Source organism: Parasteatoda tepidariorum, chromosome 8 (genome assembly GCF_982258835.1).
Source record: "Parasteatoda tepidariorum strain Cologne lab strain chromosome 8, Ptep-v5.0, whole genome shotgun sequence".
NCBI lineage: Eukaryota > Metazoa > Arthropoda > Arachnida > Araneae > Theridiidae > Parasteatoda > Parasteatoda tepidariorum.
In genome coordinates, this window is record NC_141762.1 from 37,419,937 (window position 1) to 37,440,550 (window position 20,614).

Below are 20,614 nucleotides of genomic sequence, written 5' to 3' on the forward strand. Positions count from 1 at the left end.
TTTCAGAAAAGGAATTTATTTTTTCGTTAACAGTACATAATATATTTCAATTAAAAAAAGATACTGATGTTATCATAAATCAGGAGCATCCGAATATTGATGTAAAAATTGAGATAGTGATAAAAAAAAAATATAGACTTTTATCTTGTATAGAATTTGTGCATTTAACACAATTTCTTCTTCATGGGTTTCCAGATTGAAAAATGGATTTAAATAAAACCAGTTTCAGCTTCTGAATATTATTTGAAATAGAAAGTTCTGGATGAAAGTTCTTCTTATTTCGGCATCACATTAAAATATTTTTAAAAGTATCGAACAGTTTTGCGTATAAAGCCAATATTAGGTTAAGCACGTTATATTGTTTCAATCATGGAAAGTAATTTGTTTTTGGAGTATAAAATAATGAACAAATTATTTCGATTCCAAATTCTGTAACAAAATAAAATCTTGTTTACAGTTTGACTGTTGTGGGAGAGTCATCAAGTTTCGGATGCACCTATAACAGGATGTCCACCATTGACGAGAATCTAAATAAAAATATCTTAGTGGTTCTGTTAATTACGATTCCTTTTTAAAAACTTATTAAATTTACACAATTTCGGATTCGTCAGAGAAATTGTAATTAATTAAGTCATTTGGTATAAAGGTCATCACGTGGCCGGTAGACACTCTGTATAACAATGCTCTAGAAATATATTTTAACTTTACCTTAATTCTGAAGATTATATGACATTCACATATATTATTCGAGTCCTGGATATAATAGCTGGAATAGATGTGAATTGAGACCTCAATTCTAGAAATTATATGACATTCGCGTATATTCGTAGTCGAGGATACTGACTTTACTTCTTTGATGGCAAGGCATTTACCTTGAGTTAAGTAAGTTCATTTCTTGATCAACTTAATTACGTTGTGTTTCATTATTGCTGTTTTCTTTCAAATGCTATAACTTGCTGGAAACATAGGTCTTGTCTGTTTTAAACAAAATACTGAACTTTTATTTTACTTCTTGAAACAAACAGTATGGAAATTAACTGAATATGTCCTTTTTTCTTCGTTTTTACGACCGTCTGCAATATGCTCAAGTAACTCATAATCAGGTAGTTAATAATGTGAGCGATCATAACTCATCATATTTCTCTCATCACATCCGTCATTTGATCAAAGGAACAACCAATTTAGCAGTAACGAAAACAGCGGTTAATTAAATATCGAAGTAATAGTAACTAAAAAAAACAGCACACAGCTGAAATGATTCTGTAAAGAAAATAAGATACATTAGTTGTGATAGGACGATACATAAGAAAATAAGTTTAAACAGAATTTGAGCAATAAGTAAAAATATAACTGCTTCTTTAGCATTAAGGAACTGAGCACTTCAAGTAGTTGACTGGGGTTTTTAACATACTTATAAGTGGGTTTTTAACTTACTTATAAGTGCTAACTAGTAGCACGAACAAATAAAATGTTCTGTTTGGTGAAAGTTTCCGAATTGTCAATTCATTTAACTTAGTTTATTATGTTTTTTTGTTAAAATATTTAAAATTTTATAAAATTTATTTTGGTGTGGCCTCCTCCTCCCCATAAAGCCACCCGTACCACCCTCAATATATATGCATACACAAGCATAAAAGAAAGAAACAACTAATATCATTTTATGCAGAACTAATCCTATTGAAGATATCAGTTTATCATTATGTTCCATTAAACATATTTGTGAGATAAATGATCAGTGAAATGCATCACAAATTCATAATTCATTGTAGTTAAACTCTACCTTGTATCACTGTTTTTGGTTAAATGTTTAAAATTTTATAAAATTTATTTTTATGTGGCCTCCTCCACCCCATAAAGCCACCCGAACCACCCTCATTTGAATGCTTATATCAGCATAAAAACTTTATAAGCAACATATTTTGTAAAGCTAATAACATTTAAATATCTATTATCAGAGTTTTATTGAGTTTTTTTTTATATACGATTGATATTTTGTAAAATATATCTCGATTTATTTTTCTTTGTGAGCATTGAAGTTCCATTTGGCCTAGACGTAATAGTTCAACAGAACTGATTGAAATTTTATAAACTTTATTTTACGTCGCTTCTTTCATCCCATAAAGCCACCCGATCCACTATCTAACAATGTGTATTTATATATTTATATAAGCATATAACTCCGCCGTCTTTATTATGAGCATCTGTATGATGAAACTCATCACATTTAAATTCCAATAACCATGTCTGTTTATTTGAGTACAATTTAAAAACTTTTTATAATATATTTTTTTTAATGTTATAAAATTTATTTTGTCTTTCTTTCACTTCAGAAATCCATTAGGATGAATTTAATGAGTGAAAATATAAAATTAAAGAACGAAATTTTTACAGAACTTATCAAATGCATAATTTAGTTACTGCACTTTATATTTAATTACGGACGAAGTCATTTTGTTTAAAGTTGGGGATGTAATTGAACTAAATAGTTAAATTCATAACTATTAACTATAGAGGTTTATTGGACTTTATTAATGTAATTAATATTTTTATTGTTTCGAAAATTATAGTGTAGATTATTTGTAATGAACTATATTGCCTCATGACTTTGCTTTAATTTATTTAAAATCATTATTTGATTTATTTATGCAATATCAAAAAAAGTTTAAAATAATTATTAAGTCAGAAATAATTTTGGAACATTCAGACTAATTTTATTTCCTTCGTTGGATCTTCAAAGCAGTGAATTGCTGGATTCGCTTATAAATTTTAAAAAGTTTCAAAAAACGTTTGTCAGTAAAATAAACTCATTGACTTAAAATCTTACCTTCATAAAATAAGTTTTTTTTTCTTTTTTGCCAAAATTTCGGACAAATTTTTTATGCCAGGAAATATTATGTTCTGCGACAAAACCTCGAATTACTTACGTAAGAAGATAAGAAGGAGTTAATAATTATATTTCTATTAATTCAAATTCAGTACCTTTGAATAACTGACAGATGAATCTCACAAAAATTTCATTTAAGAATAATTGTACTTACAAATACACATAGCTATTCGTACTGGTTAAAGAAATATAATATAATCCTTACCCTAAGGTTGCATTATCTATCAGCATGAAAATGTTAGAATTATTAATAGTTAATTCACTTTATTAAAATAGTTCTCTTCTAATCTGACATGATAATGTCTTGATACTTCAAAGAATCACCAAAAATATTTAATTAAAAATAAGGACTAACATATTTAACCTTTTTTTGTTGTATTTTTTAATTAATAATAACAGCAATAAAACATCAATCTCACCTACGTTTTCAATCTAGGGTGATAGTTAACTTTTGTTTTGATCTTACTAAATTAAGATAGTTGTACACTCGTTAACATCTTGTGGAATAGAAAATTTAGGTTGCAAATTTTAGTTAGGCAATACGTAAGTTACTGCGACCTCAGACAGTGTAGCCTTATAGAAGAGGCATACTTAATCTCGTTGTTGCTTAAAGAATAGCTAATATTAGTGAATGCTTAGTAGCTATTAATACTACTTATTTGGTGGTTTGAAACATTTTTGATTAAGTATAGTCAGACTGACAACACTGAGCCGGAAAGGGTTAATCTGTAAAAAAAATCTTAACAGTAATATTTTGTTGTTTTTATTTGACATGCTTTAACAACAGAAGGAGAAATTATTATTACTTTTTTTTTTTTTTTGAAATTCATTTTCCATGGAGATATTGATTTTATAATAAAGATTTTTAAATTTATTACAAATTTCCTAATTTTTTTTGTTAACTTTTGTTTACAATTAGAAACTTTAACTGCCAAGTATTATCTTTCTTCTTTTTTAAAATTGATTATTATTTCTAAATTTGCATCCAAAAAAGTGATACAATTTTATAAAATAACATTCTCAATATTTGAAATATCGTAAAACACGTAAATAAAATAATACTTAGCCGATACAATACCTGGTATGCCTATCACTTAGGTTTAGTATAAGACATTACTAAGGACTGAAAATAATTTCATAAATAACAGTAAAACTCAAATCAGTATGATAAAAATTTAAATACTTAATTGAGCTTTTAGAGCAAACCAAGATGAATCCATCAGTTGCAGTACTTAGTTTTTGACTGAGTGGTTTGTCAAAATTGAGCTATCTCCTCAGTCTCAAAGTTTCGTTGACAATATAAATTTAACAATCTTGATACGAATTTAAAATTAAGAATTTATTTATGCATTGCATTCAATTGTTTTAAATAATGGAAAAAAGGACATTCAATTCTCCTTATTCATTCCACTTTCATTACAAATTCATATTTAACAAACAATTTACTCAAACATGAAAAACAACCTTAAAGCAACATTCTTTGATCGAAATTATATTTTAAAGAAGAATATTAGAAGAGGGCTGTAAAATAATTTCATCAAATTATCTAACAAGAAATTTTTAATAATACTTATAGTTAAAGATTTAAAAATATCTATAATAATTTATATGATGAAGAAAAATAGGGAGAACCAAATTCAAACTTTTCTAATGTAATACAATTTTAATAAAGGAATATTATAAAATATGTAAGTGTCAGACTATTCTCAATTTCAAACCTTTCTCTAAAGTCAATTTTTTTTTACAATCGGGTCAAAAAATTCTTAAACTTCGTATGCCTAACATAAGAAAATTTTAACAGTTCATTATATTTTAAATGAGTTTATCAGAATATAATTCATTATTCGTTGCCAAGATCGAATTCATTATCAGATAACTTATAATTTGAAAACCACACATAAAAAACCAAGATTATAAATACTTTCAATACCTCAAACTTTCATTGACATCATTAATTTGGACGATTTCCAAACTGCTTCAAACTAAAGAATAAATTTATCGATATTCATCGGCTAATTATCAATTTACTCAAATTCAGAAAATCTCTCAGTAAAAATCGTAAAAAAACTAATTAAAAACTTCGATGACACTGTGAAATTATGCACTTTCAAACTACTAATAATTACGCAATTTACTTATATATATTCACTTATACCATGAAAAGGAACATGGTTAAACTTCTCTCAGGTAAACAATTTTAACTAAGGACACACTTTCTAATAGTTAGGTTAATACTACTATTAATTTCGAATAACTAACACAAGCCACGCTTTAGCAGTGAAAAATAATATTTCAATATTTAACATAGTTCGTCAATAATCTTAATTCTTTAAGAAATTACTAATACATTATTTTAAAAACATCCATAAAAATTCTCTATATCCGTACCTTCAAAACCTCAAACTTTCGTTGATGTTAAAAATTCAATAAACTTTACTTTGCTCTAAGCAATCGTATCAAGATGAAAATCAACAGAGTCACACTCCTCACAATTACTAATCAATAACTCAAAATTACACATAAAAAAAACCTCTATAAAAATACATTCATAAACTCGAAATTTTTAAGACTTAATGAATTTAATCACCTTTACTTTACTCATACGATGAAAAGGAACAGGGCCACACTACTCTCGAAGACAATTCAATTACTTAAAACCACTAATAAAAACATCTATGTCGAAAACTTCAAAAGCTCAAAATTGTAGAAATTATGAATTTATCACTTCTAATTTAAATAAACGATGAAAAGGAAGAGGGTCAAATTTCTCTTAATTCTAAACTTTTCACTAAGGAAACACTTTTTCATAGAAAGGCTCCTACAACTGTTAATTTTGTACCAATAGTACTAGCTACTTTTCAGCAGTGAAAAAAAATCTGAATATCAATCATGATTTATAGTCAATCTTACATCAAATTACTAATTCATTCTTTTTTAGAACAACACATTAAAACCCCTATTTGCATTCCTCAAAATTTCGATGACGTTATTAATTTAATGACATTTAATTAGCTTATACGATGAAAAAGAACAGGGTCACACTCTTAATTACAATTCAATAATTTAAAATTGCTCGTAAAATAACCTCTATGACTAAAACCTTCGCTACCTCAAAATCACGAAGACGTTATAAATATAATCACCTTAACTTAAACGATGAAAATCAACTGGGGTCACACAACTCTATATAGCATTTCAATTGCTTTAAACCACTAATAAGAAAAAACCCTCAAATATTGATGACATTTAAAATTTAATCACATACGATGATACGATTTTATACGATGATGAGGAACAGGGTCACACTTCTCTCAATTTTAAACTTTTCACTCAGGAAACACATTTTCATAGTAAGGTTCATACTACTCTTAATGATTGCTCGTCAATCTGAACTTTTTCAAATTACCAATTTTTATTTTATTTTGTAACTACTCATAAACACCTCCATAACCTCAAAATTTAGATGACATTATGAATTTATTTACTTTCAAATATATTTATAACTAAAAAATTAACCTTTATTTTTCTTATTTATTTATCCGATGAAATTTGGGATAAGGGTCACACTTCTCACGCTTTAACAATTTTAACTAAGGGCACACTTTTTCATAGTTTCATACTCTGTAGCAGTGAAAAAAATATTTGAATATCTATCACGCTTTGTCGTCCAACTTCCATCAAATTACTAATTCATTCTATTCTAAAACAACTCATAAAAACCTCTATTTATACTCTTCTAAATTTCGATGACGTTATTAATTTAATGACCTTTTATTTGCTTAGACGATGAAAAAGAACAGGGTCACACTTCTCTTATATTCAAGACAATGAATTTCTGTACTTTCAAATATACTTATAATTAAGGAATTAAGATACTCATTTATGCGAAGAAGATGGGGATTAGGATATGGGGCTAGATGATGATGATTATTATTACTTTAAAGAAAATCTCATTGCCAATTTTCAGTATGATCGACAAGATATTCCATGTAATAACAATCGCCAGAAAAAACATTTTAATGAGAAACGGAATTAGCCAATTATTGAGAAGAAATTTAGATCTGAATGTAGATGTTTCCATTGTGGGGAATTATGACACTTTAAGAAAAACTTTAGACATCGAGATTTAGAAAAAAATTACGATAGAAGTTGGAAATATAGTAACCAACAATCCGACTGTAAAAATATATCGCCAAATGTTTCCCGAAAAGTACCAAATTCTTATATCGAAACAAATGTTAATTCGAAGGACACAGAGTCTAGTTGGCTTAATATTGGTAAATTAAGTGGCACTAAGTCTGGAAATGTTGCCAAGAGTAATTCTAAAAGAAGCCAATCGACTTCCAAAAGAACAATAGTCCCGCCAACCATTGTACCTGAAGAAATGGAACCAATTACTAAAGTAAGTAAGAATGTGATTATAGATTGGGAAGAAAATATTTTTGAAAAAGTCTCTAATTGGAGTTCTCCAAGTTTTGAAGAGAATAAAAGAAAAAGAAATAAAGCTTATTTTCGTAAGGCATTCGAAAAATTTGATAAGTGTTAGAAATATTTTTATAGAGGATCGGAAGGAACAGAACCAAATAGTAGGAGCAGAAATAGATATGATATTGGAAGTTAGTCCATGCGTACTAAACACAGAAATAAAAAGTGCAGTACCAAAAGACGAATTGGTCGACGGAGTTTTTAGAGAGATAGTAAAGGTGGTTGAAGAAAAGGAATATCAAGTCATCCAAGAAAAAGTTGAGATGAAAAATTAAGGAAAAGATGATGCCCAAGTCAATCGAGTCAGTTTTGTGGTAGAAATTGTAGAAGATGAAATAGCACATCCAAAGGGCCAGAAAGAAGCATCATATGCAGATATTTTTTTGTCGGAAAATTGTGAAATGGTTTTGGTTGAAAATTATAAAGTTTGCCAGAAAGATGTAGATGTAAGAATTGAAAGGATTTCGGAAGTAAAATTTAGTAAAATTCATGTTAGTACTGAATCATCAGTTATGGAAGAAAAGATGAAGATTAATTCCAATAAAGGTTGCAAAAGTTTGCCAGAGATTGTGGGTGACAAAATGGGGACTAAGGCATTAGTTACAGAGAAACGTAAAAGATTTTCGACTAAAATAGTATCGAATAGTACTAAAAATAATATTGAAACCAAAGTGGTTAATTTGCCCTGTAGGAATGAACAATTTTGTTCAAGAAAGAAAACTCCAGCAAATGCTAAACAAGTAAAAATCTTTCATAAGAACTCTGTTATGAATGGAAGTGTCCAGGAAAGGAGCCAATGGCGAAAAATCAATGCCAAAATAAAAAGAAAAAAAAACTTTGATAGAATTAGCGTCACGCAAAGAGTTAAACTAAAATGGTCGCCAAATAATTTTGATCGCAAATTCATCGATACACGATTGACACAAAAAAAAGAATCGATTTCGAGAAAACTTAAAAGTTTTTGAGGATAAAAGTAAAGATGAAAATTTTCACAGCCAAATGTAATTTCGATCATGGAACCAAAGCGACCAAGTATAAGTGCAGAAGATATGCGCCATATTGGAAAAATTACAGTGTTAATAAAGTAAGATTGAAAGAAAAGTTCAATCATTGGTGCAAGAAGCAGAAATCTAGTGTCCTTGGCAGAGTTATTAAAATTTGCCAAAAAATTGATCAGTGGAACTGGAAGTTTAAGACAAGAATTGTGGTGAGAAAAAAACTGGTAAAAGAATATTGACATCTACAAAACTACAGAAGTCATTGCACTATGAAATTCGTCAATTATCCATATTTGGCTAACGAAGTAAAAATAATAATGAAAATATAATCTTTACTCGCCAAACGATGGTAGTAAAGTAGAACAATAATTAAGACTTAGGTTTTTTCTTATTAAACTATAAAACTAAAACAGTTTAAATAATAATTCAAGATAGGTTTTATAAACCATTTCACTTCAAATGATTTTTATTTAAATAATAAGATTTTTTTGCTATTTCTTTAGTTCTTTTGCTTTGTTTTACATATTGTTTATTTAATTGTAAACAGTATGTTGTGATGTTATGTTCAGATTAGTCTTATTTCTTTATTCATATGTATGATTTACTTTTTTAAAAAATTACCTCGTAGAGAAATTAGTTGCTATTTGAATTAAAGCTTTAATTAAGCTGGAAATATTGAAAAAAAAACATATTGAAGTTTTTGAAATTGAAACAGTTAAGTTTAATTTTAAAAAGTGTTTAAAATGATTATACTTGAAAATGAAACATAAGTGCTAAGCGAATTTGTTTGTAGAGAAAAGTGCTAGTGTTCTTAAATATGTTATTAGTTTTAGTTATGTACATAAATATTAATAAGATTGAGTTGGAATCTAATTATATGAAGCTTAAAAAAGTTAAGTATATTGTTTGAACTTAAAACTAGTGAGATACCAAGATAAAAATAAGCACTTAGAAAAAACAATCTGGTTAGCTTCAGTCTTTAGATATTGTTGTAGTCTTTAGATATGTAAATAGTTACAGTTATTTGCATTTATTTTATGTGAAGTTAAATTGCAATATCTATTTATATTCTAATTTTATTTTGAATATTTTAGTTAGATATCTAAATTGAGTTACAACTGAATTGTCTACTAATGTTTACTGCAAGAGTCGAAAATAATTTAGTAATTTTAAAGTTTTAAAGTTAATATTTGTACATCACTTCTAATGTAAAAATTGTATCTTGCAATTAATTTGGCAATTAGAAAATTTTATTTTAGAAGTGAAATGTTTTAATTATAACATAATGCATTGGTTTCAACCTAAAGTTTAACAAAAAATACGCAAATAAGTTCATAAATAACTTTTCCTTTATTTTCTATGGAAAAGTTCTTCCAAGGGGAGAGGAGTTATAAAGTCCAAAAATATAAAAAAGATAATTGGTTTGTAAAAGCATAAATAAAAGTAAAAATATTTAAAAACAACGGTCTGGCAAAAGCACAAATAAAATAAAATAAATACATGAAAAGAAAAATTTAAAAACATAAAAGCAGACGATTATTGTTTGGAATTAAAGTTCCCTTATATCCCGTTACGGGGTTTTCTTGTTGTTTTATGATCTATTCACTATCCCGTTACGGGTTATTCATATTTGTTACTGTTTGTGAATAAAAGTTTTTTATAAAAAAGCTGAACAGTTCCTTAATATAGATTGATACGCTAAAAGGGTCACACTTCTCTCAATTTTAAACTTTTCACTCAGGAAACACATTTTCATATAAGCTTCATACTACTCTTAATGATTGGTCGTCAATCCTGAAACTTTTTCAAATTACCAATTTTTTCTTATTTTGAAACTACTCATAAACACCTCCATAACCTCAAAATGTAGATGACATTAAGAATTTATTTTCTTTCAAATATATTTATAAAAATTAGTTCAAATATATTAAAAAATTAACCTTTATTTTTCTTAATCATTTATCCGGTGAAAATTGAGACAAAGGTCACACTTCTCACTCTTTAACAATTTTAAATAAGGACACACTTTTTCATAGTTAGTTTCATACTCTATAGCAGTGAAAAAAATATCTAAATATCTATCACGATTTGTCGTCCAACTTCCATCAAATTACTAAATCATTCTATTTTAAAACAACTCATAAAAACCTCGATTTATACTCCTCTAAATTTCGATGACGTTATTAATTTAATGACCTTTTATTTGCCTAGACCAGTGGTGCGCAAACGTTTTTCGACTGCGACCCCTTTTGTAGAGAGAAAATTTTTGGCGACCCCTAGAGATAAATGTTCACAAATACGATGTATATTTTGAGCATTTCTTTCGTTTCATCGAATAAAAACATCATCATATTTGACTCATATTAATTTTATTTATAATTTTAAGAAAATACTTTTTGTATAACACAAAAATCATTAATTGCCCTTTAATGAAATGTATGTGGCTGCAAGTTTCTAATTATCTCATCGATGTTTGGTTGTATGTTGCTAATTGCAATTCGCATATCATCTTCAGGGTTTAAACGCGAGCGGTATTTAGTTTTTATTGAAACTAGTTTGCTAAATCCAGTTTCACATAAATACGTTGATGCAAATTGTATTAACACTCTAATGGCATTCTTGCATAAAACGGGATATTGTTTTTCCACGGATAGCCAGATAGAGAATATATTACGCATTACGGTCAAAGAAAGAGTGGACAGCATGAAATTGCAATTAAACAGTGAGTTACGGCGCTTCACTCTTTATATGTACACTGTATAGTATGCAGCATGCAGGGATAATGCATTTCATAAAAATTTGGCGACCCCCACAGGGTTCGCGACCCCTACTTTGCGCACCACTGCCGTATAGTATGCAGCATGCAGGGATAATGCATTTCATAAAAATTTGGCGACCCCCACAGGGGTCGCGACCCCTAGTTTGAGCACCACTGGCCTAGACGACGAAAAAGAACAGGGTCAAACTTCTCTTATATTCAAGGCATAATGAATTTCTGTACTTTCAAATATACTTATAATTATGGAATTAAGATAGTCATTTATGCGGTACAGAAGGGGATTAGGGTCACACTTTTCTATATTTATCAATTTTAACTAAAGACAAAGTTTATTATACTTCGGTGCAAACTACACTTAATTTTAGTAGTGAAAAAAAAATCTGAATATCTTTGTGATACGTCCTCAATCTTAATTCATTATTCAATTTTTCGTTGGCGTTATAAATTAATGACGTTTTGGTTGCTTATACGATGATAATCAACAGGGTCACACTCTTAATTACAATTCAATAATTTAAAATTGCTCGTAAAATAACCTCTATGACTAAAACCTTCACTACCTCAAAAACAGAAAGACGTTATAAATATAATCACATTAACTTAAACGATGAAAATCAATAATTTTTCTTATTCATTTATGCGCTGAAAATTAGGAAGGGTCACACTTCTCACGATTTTAACTAAGGACACACTTTCTCATAAATAGGTTCATACTCTATAGCAATGAAAAAATATTTCAGAATATTTATCATGATTTGTCGTGAAACTTTCATCAAATTACTAATTCATTCTATTTTAAAATAACTCATAAAAACCTCCATTTATACTCTTCAAAATTTCGATAACGTTATTGATTTAATGACCTTTAATTTGCTTAGACGATGAAAAAGATATTTATCATTTAAGATATTTATCATATCACATATTCATTATTAGATGGGGATTAGGGTCACCCTTTACTCTATCAATTTTAACTAAGGACAAAGTTTCTTATATTTCGGTGCATACAACACTTAATTTTAAATCAATAATAAAAGCTACACTTTAGCACTAAAAAAAAAACTGAATATCTATCATGATACGTCCTCAATCTTGATTTCATTATCAAATTACCAATTTCACTATTTCAAAACTACTCTATAAAAATCTTAATATCAATACCAACAAAACCTCAATTTTTCGTTGGCTTTATAAATTAATGACGTTTACTTTGCTTATAAGATGATAATCAACAGGGTCACACTCTTAATTACAATTCAATTTTTTAAGATTGCTCTTAAAAAAACCTCTATAACTAAAACCTTCACTACCTCAAAATCACGAAGACTTTATAAATATAATCACCTTAACTTAAACGATGAAAATCAACAGGGTCACACAACTCTATATAGCATTTCAATTGCTTTAAACCACTTAAAAAAAAAAGCTCAAATATAGATGACATTTAAAATTTAATCACATACGATGAAAATACGATGATACGACTTTATACGATGAAAAGGAACAGGGTCACACTTCTCTCATTTTTAAACTTTTCTCTCAGGAAACACTTTTTCATAGTAAGGTTCATATTACTCCTAATGATAGGTCGTCAATCTTGAAACTTTTTCAAATTACCAATTTTTTCTTATTTTGAAACTACTCATAAACACCTCCATAACCTCAAAATTTAGATGACATTATGAATTTATAGGCTTTCAAATATATTTATAACTAAAAATTTAACCTTTATTTTTCTTATTCATTTATCCGATGAAAATTGGGAAAAGGGTCATACTTCTCACGCTTTTACGATTTTAACTAAGAGCACACTTTTTCATAGTTAGGTTCAATCACTATAGCAGTGAAAAAAATATCTGAATATCTATCATGATTTGTCGTCATACTTTCGTCAAATTACTAATTCATTCTATTTTAAAATGACTCATAAAAACCTCTATTTATACTCTTCAAAATTTCGATTAATTTGCTTAGACGATGAAAAAGAACAGGGTCACACTTCAATTATATTATAGACATGATGAATTTCTGTACTTTCAAATATACTTATAATTAAGGAATTAAAATACTCATTTCTGCTGTGAAGATGAGGATTAGGGTCACACTTTTCTCTATCAATTTTAACTAAAGACAAAGTTTCTTATATTTTGGTGCATACTACACTTAATTTTTAATCAATAATAAAAGCTACACTTTAGCAGTGAAAAAAAATATTTCTGAATATATATCATGATACGTCCTCAATCTTGATTCATTATCAAATTACCAATTTACACTATTTTAAAACTAATCTATAAAAATCTTAATATCAATACCTTCAAAACCTCAATTTTCGTTGGCTTTATAAATTAATGACGTTAACTTTGCTTATACGATGAGAATCAACAGGGTCACACTCTTAATTACAATTCAATTTTTTAAAATTGCTCCTAAAATAACCTTTAAAACTAAAACCTTCACTATCTCAAAATCACGAAGACGTTATTAATATAATCACCTTATTTTAAACGATGAAAATCAACGGGGTCACACAACTCTATATAGCATTTCAATTGCTTTCAACCACTTAAAAAAAAAAGCTCAAATATAGTTGACATTTAAAATTTAATCGCATACGATGAAAATACGATGATACGACTTTATACGATGAAAAGGAACAGGGTCACACTTCTCTCAATTTTAAACTTTTCACTCAGGAAACACTTTTTCATAGTAAGGTTCATACTACTCCTAATGATAGGACGTCAATCTTGAAACTTTTTCAAATTACCAATTTTTTCTTATTTTGAAACTACTCATAAACACCTCAAAAACCTCAAAATTTAGATGACATTATGAATTTATTTGCCTTCAAATATATTTATAACTAAACAATTAACCTTTATTTTTCTTATTCATTTAACCGATGAAAATTGGGATAAGGGTCACACTTCTCACGCTTTTACGATTTTAACTAAGGGCACACTTTTTCATAGTTAGGTTCAAACACTATAGCAGTGAAAAAAATATCTGAATATCTATCATGATTTGTCGTCATACTTTCGTCAAATTACTAATTCATTCTATTTTAAAATGACTCATAAAAACCTCTATTTATACTCTTCAAAATTTCGATTAATTTGCTTAGACAATGAAAAAGAACAGGGTCACACTTCAATTATATTATAGACATGATGAATTTCTGTACTTTCAAATATACTTATAATTAAGGAATTAAAATACTCATTTATGCGGTGAAGAAGGGGATTAGGGTCACACTTTTTTCTATCAATTTTAACAAAAGACAAAGTTTCTTATATTTAGGTGCATACTACACTTAATTTTAAATCAATAATAAAAGCTACACTTTAGCAGTGAAAAAAAAAATCGGAATATCTATCATGATATGTCCTCAATCTTGATTCATTATCAAATTACCAATTTACACTATTTTAAAACTACTCTTTAAAAATCTTAATATCAATACCTTCAAAACCTCAATTTTTCGTTGGCTTTATAAATTAATGATGTTTACTTTGCTTATACGATAATAATCAACAGGGTCACACTCTTAAATACAATTCAATTTTTTTAAATTGCTCGTAAAACAACCTCTATAACTAAAACCTTCACTACCTCAAAATCACGAAGACGTTATAAATATAATCACCTTAACTTAAACGATGAAAATCAACAGAGCCACACAACTCTATATAGCATTTCAATTGCTTTAAACCACTAATAAATAAAAACCTCAAATATAGATGACATTTAAAATTTAATCACATACGATGATACGATTTTATACGATGAAAAGGAACAGGGTCACACTTCTCTCAATTTTAAACTTTTCACTCAGGAAACACTTTTTCATAGTAAGGTTCATACTACTCCTAATGATAGGTCGTCAATCTTGAAACTTTTTCAAATTACCAATTTTTTCTTATTTTGAAACAACTCATAAACACCTCGAAAACCTCAAAATTTAGATGACATTAAGAATTTATTTGCTTTCAAATATATTTATAACTAAACAATTAACCTTTATTTTTCTTATTCATTTAACCGAAGAAAATTGGGATAAGGGTCACACTTCTCACGCTTTTACGATTTTAACTAAGGGCACACTTTTTCATAGTTAGGTTCAAACACTATAGCAGTGAAAAAAATATCTGAATATCTATCATGATTTGTCGTCATACTTTCGTCAAATTACTAATTCATTCTATTTTAAAATGACTCATAAAAACCTCTATTTATACTCTTCAAAATTTCGATTAATTTGCTTAGACAATGAAAAAGAACAGGGTCACACTTCAATTATATTATAGACATGATGAATTTCTGTACTTTCAAATATGCTTATAATTAAGGAATTAAAATACTCATTTATGCGGTGAAGAAGGGGATTAGGGTCACACTTTTTTCTATCAATTTTAACTAAAGACAAAGTTTCTTATATTTAGGTGCATACTACACTTAATTTTAAATCAATAATAAAAGCTACACTTTAGCAGTGAAAAAAAAAATCGGAATATCTATCATGATATGTCCTCAATCTTGATTCATTATCAAATTACCAATTTACACTATTTTAAAACTACTCTTTAAAAATCTTAATATCAATACCTTCAAAACCTCAATTTTTCGTTGGCTTTATAAATTAATGACGTTTACTTTGCTTATACGATAATAATCAACAGGGCCACACTCTTAAATACAATTCAATTTTTTTAAATTGCTCGTAAAACAACCTCTATAACTAAAACCTTCACTACCTCAAAATCACGAAGACGTTATAAATATAATCACCTTAACTTAAACGATGAAAATCAACAGGGCCACACAACTCTATATAGCATTTCAATTGCTTTAAACCACTAATAAATAAAAACCTCAAATATTGATGACATTTAAAATTTAATCACATACGATGAAAAGAAACAAGGTCACACTTCTCTCAATTTTAAACTTTTCACTCAGGAAACACTTTTTCATAGTAAGGTTCATACTACTCCTAATGATAGGTCGTTAATCTTGAAACTTTTTTAAATTACCAATTTTTTCTTATTTTGAAACTACTCATAAACACCTCGAAAACCTCAAAATTTAGATGACATTATGAATTTATTTGCTTTCAAATATATTTATAACTAAGAAATTAACCTTTATTTTTCTTATTCATTTAACCGATGAAAATTGGGATAAGGGTCACACTTCTCACGCTTTTACGATTTTAACTAAGGGCACACTTTTTCATAGTTAGGTTCAAACACTATAGCAGTGAAAAAAATATCTGAATATCTATCATGATTTGTCGTCATACTTTCGTCAAATTACTAATTCATTCTATTTTAAAATGACTCATAAAAACCTCTATTTATACTCTTAAAAATTTCGATTAATTTGCTTAGACAATGAAAAAGAACAGGGTCACACTTCAATTATATTATAGACATGATGAATTTCTGTACTTTCAAATATACTTATAATTAAGGAATTAAAATACTCATTTATGCCGTGAAGAAGGGGATTAGGGTCACACTTTTCTCTATCAATTTTAACTAAAGACAAAGTTTCTTATATTTCGGTGCATACTACACTTAATTTTAAATCAATAATAAAAGCTACACTTTAGCAGTGAAAAAAAAAATTTCAATATCTATCATGATCCGTCCTCAATCTTGATTCATTATCAAATTACCAATTTACACTATTTTAAAACTACTCTTTAAAAATCTTAATATCAATACTTTCAAAACCTCATTTTTTTCGTTAGCTTTATAAATTAATGACGTTTACATTGCTTATACGATGATAATCAACAGGGTCACACTCTTAAATACAATTCAATTTTTTAAAATTACTCGTAAAACAACCTCTATAACTAAAACCTTCACTACCTCAAAATCACGAAGACGTTATAAATATAATCACCTTAACTTAAACGATGAAAATCAACAGGGCCACACAACTCTATATAGCATTTCAATTGCTTTAAACCACTAATAAATAAAAACCTCAAATATTGATGATGACATTTAAAATTTAATCACATACGATGAAAATACGATGATACGAAGAAAAGGAACAGGGTCACACTTCTTTCAATTTTAAACTTTTCACTCAGGAAACACTTTTTCATAGTAAGGTTCATACTACTCCTAATGATAGGTCGTCAATCTTGAAACTTTTTCAAATTACCAATTTTTTCTTATTTTGAAACTACTCATAAACACCTCAAAAACCTCAAAATTTAGATGACATTATGAATTTATTTGCTTTCAAATATATTTATAACTAAAAAATTAACCTTTATTTTTCTTATTCATTTAACCGATGAAAATTGGGATAAGGGTCACACTTCTCACGCTTTTACGATTTTAACTAACCGCACACTTTTTCATAGTTAGGTTCAAACACTATAGCAGTGAAAAAAATATCTGAATATCTATCATGATTTGTCGTCATACTTTCGTCAAATTACTAATTCATTCTATTTTAAAATGACTCATAAAAACCTCTATTTATACTCTTCAAAATTTCGATTAATTTGCTTAGACAATGAAAAAGAACAGGGTCACACTTCAATTATATTATAGACATGATGAATTTCTGTACTTTCAAATATACTTATAATTAAGGAATTAAAATACTCATTTATGCGGTGAAGAAGGGGATTAGGGTCACACTTTTTTCTATCAATTTTAACTAAAGACAAAGTTTCTTATATTTAGGTGCATACTACACTTAATTTTAAATCAATAATAAAAGCTACACTTTAGCAGTGAAAAAAAAAATCGGAATATCTATCATGATATGTCCTCAATCTTGATTCATTATCAAATTACCAATTTACACTATTTTAAAACTACTCTTTAAAAATCTTAATATCAATACCTTCAAAACCTCAATTTTTCGTTGGCTTTATAAATTAATGACGTTTACTTTGCTTATACGATAATAATCAACAGGGTCACACTCTTAAATACAATTCAATTTTTTTAAATTGCTCGTAAAACAACCTCTATAACTAAAACCTTCACTACCTCAAAATCACGAAGACGTTATAAATATAATCACCTTAACTTAAACGATGAAAATCAACAGGGCCACACAACTCTATATAGCATTTCAATTGCTTTAAACCACTAATAAATAAAAACCTCAAATATTGATGACATTTAAAATTTAATCACATACGATGAAAATACGATGATACGAAGAAAAGGAACAGGGTCACACTTCTCTCAATTTTAAACTTTTCACTCAGGAAACACTTTATTATAGTAAGGTTCATACTACTCCTAATGATAGGTCGTCAATCTTGAAACGTTCTCAAATTACCAATTTTTTCTTATTTTGAAACTACTCATAAACACCTCAAAAACCTCAAAATTTAGATGACATTATGAATTTATTTGCTTTCAAATATATTTATAACTAAAAAATTAACCTTTATTTTTCTTATTCATTTAACCGATGAAAATTGGGATAAGGGTCACACTTCTCACGCTTTTACGATTTTAACTAACCGCACACTTTTTCATAGTTAGGTTCAAACACTATAGCAGTGAAAAAAATATCTGAATATCTATCATGATTTGTCGTCATACTTTCGTCAAATTACTAATTCATTCTATTTTAAAATGACTCATAAAAACCTCTATTTATACTCTTCAAAATTTCGATTAATTTGCTTAGACAATGAAAAAGAACAGGGTCACACTTCAATTATATTATAGACATGATGAATTTCTGTACTTTCAAATATACTTATAATTAAGGAATTAAAATACTCATTTATGCGGTGAAGAAGGGGATTAGGGTCACACTTTTTTCTATCAATTTTAACTAAAGACAAAGTTTCTTATATTTAGGTGCATACTACACTTAATTTTAAATCAATAATAAAAGCTACACTTTAGCAGTGAAAAAAAAAATCGGAATATCTATCATGATATGTCCTCAATCTTGATTCATTATCAAATTACCAATTTACACTATTTTAAAACTACTCTTTAAAAATCTTAATATCAATACCTTCAAAACCTCAATTTTTCGTTGGCTTTATAAATTAATGACGTTTACTTTGCTTATACGATAATAATCAACAGGGTCACACTCTTAAATACAATTCAATTTTTTTAAATTGCTCGTAAAACAACCTCTATAACTAAAACCTTCACTACCTCAAAATCACGAAGACGTTATAAATATAATCACCTTAACTTAAACGATGAAAATCAACAGGGCCACACAACTCTATATAGCATTTCAATTGCTTTAAACCACTAATAAATAAAAACCTCAAATATTGATGACATTTAAAATTTAATCACATACGATGAAAATACGATGATACGAAGAAAAGGAACAGGGTCACACTTCTCTCAATTTTAAACTTTTCACTCAGGAAACACTTTATTATAGTAAGGTTCATACTACTCCTAATGATAGGTCGTCAATCTTGAAACGTTCTCAAATTACCAATTTTTTCTTATTTTGAAACTACTCATAAACACCTCGATAACCTCAAAATTTAGATGACATTATGAATTTATTTGCTTTCAAATATATTTATAACTAAAAAATTAACCTTTATTTTTCTTATTCATTTAACCGATGAAAATTGGGATAAGGGTCACACTTCTCACGCTTTTACGATTTTAACTAAGGGCACACTTTTTCATAGTTAGGTTCAAACACTATAGCAGTGAAAAAAATATCTAAATATCTATCATGATTTGTCGTCATACTTTCGTCAAATTACTAATTCATTCTATTTTAAAATGACTCATAAAAATCTCTATTTATACTCTTCAAAATTTCGATTAATTTGTATAGACAATGAAAAAGAACAGGGTCACACTTCAATTATAATATAGACATGATGAATTTCTGTACTTTCTAATATACTTATAATTAAGGAATTAAAATACTCATTTATGCCGTGAAGAAAGGGATTAGTGTCACACTTTTCTCTATCAATTTTAACTAAAGACAACGTTTCTTATATTTCGGTGCATACTACACTTAATTTTAAATCAATAATAAAAGCTACACTTTAGCAGTGAAAAAAAATCTGAATATCTATCATGATACGTCCTCAATCTTGATTCATTATCAAATTACCAATTTACACTATTTTAAAACTACTCTTTAAAAATCTTAATATCAATACCTTCAAAACCTCAATTTTTCGTTGGCTTTATAAATTAATGACGTTTACTTTGCTTATACGATGATAATCAACAGGGTCACACTCTTAAATACAATTCAATTTTTTAAAATTACTCGTAAAACAACCTCTATAACTAAAACCTTCACTACCTCAAAATCACGAAGACGTTATAAATATAATCACCTTAACTTAAACGATGAAAATCAACAGAGCCACACAACTCTATATAGCATTTCAATTGCTTTAAACCACTAATAAATAAAAACCTCAAATATAGATGACATTTAAAATTTAATCACATACGA

The 20,614-nt window shown here is 27.8% G+C and overlaps 1 long non-coding RNA gene across 1 annotated transcript in view; it reads right to left on the reverse strand.

The window, feature by feature from the left end:
• LOC147806075 (uncharacterized) overlaps positions 1-20,614 on the reverse strand; it is a 163,039-nt gene continuing 142,425 nt past the window's right edge. The window contains exon 2 of the long non-coding RNA XR_015428705.1: positions 1-20,614. This exon is cut by the window's right edge and continues 79,380 nt beyond it. This is a non-coding gene — a long non-coding RNA (uncharacterized LOC147806075).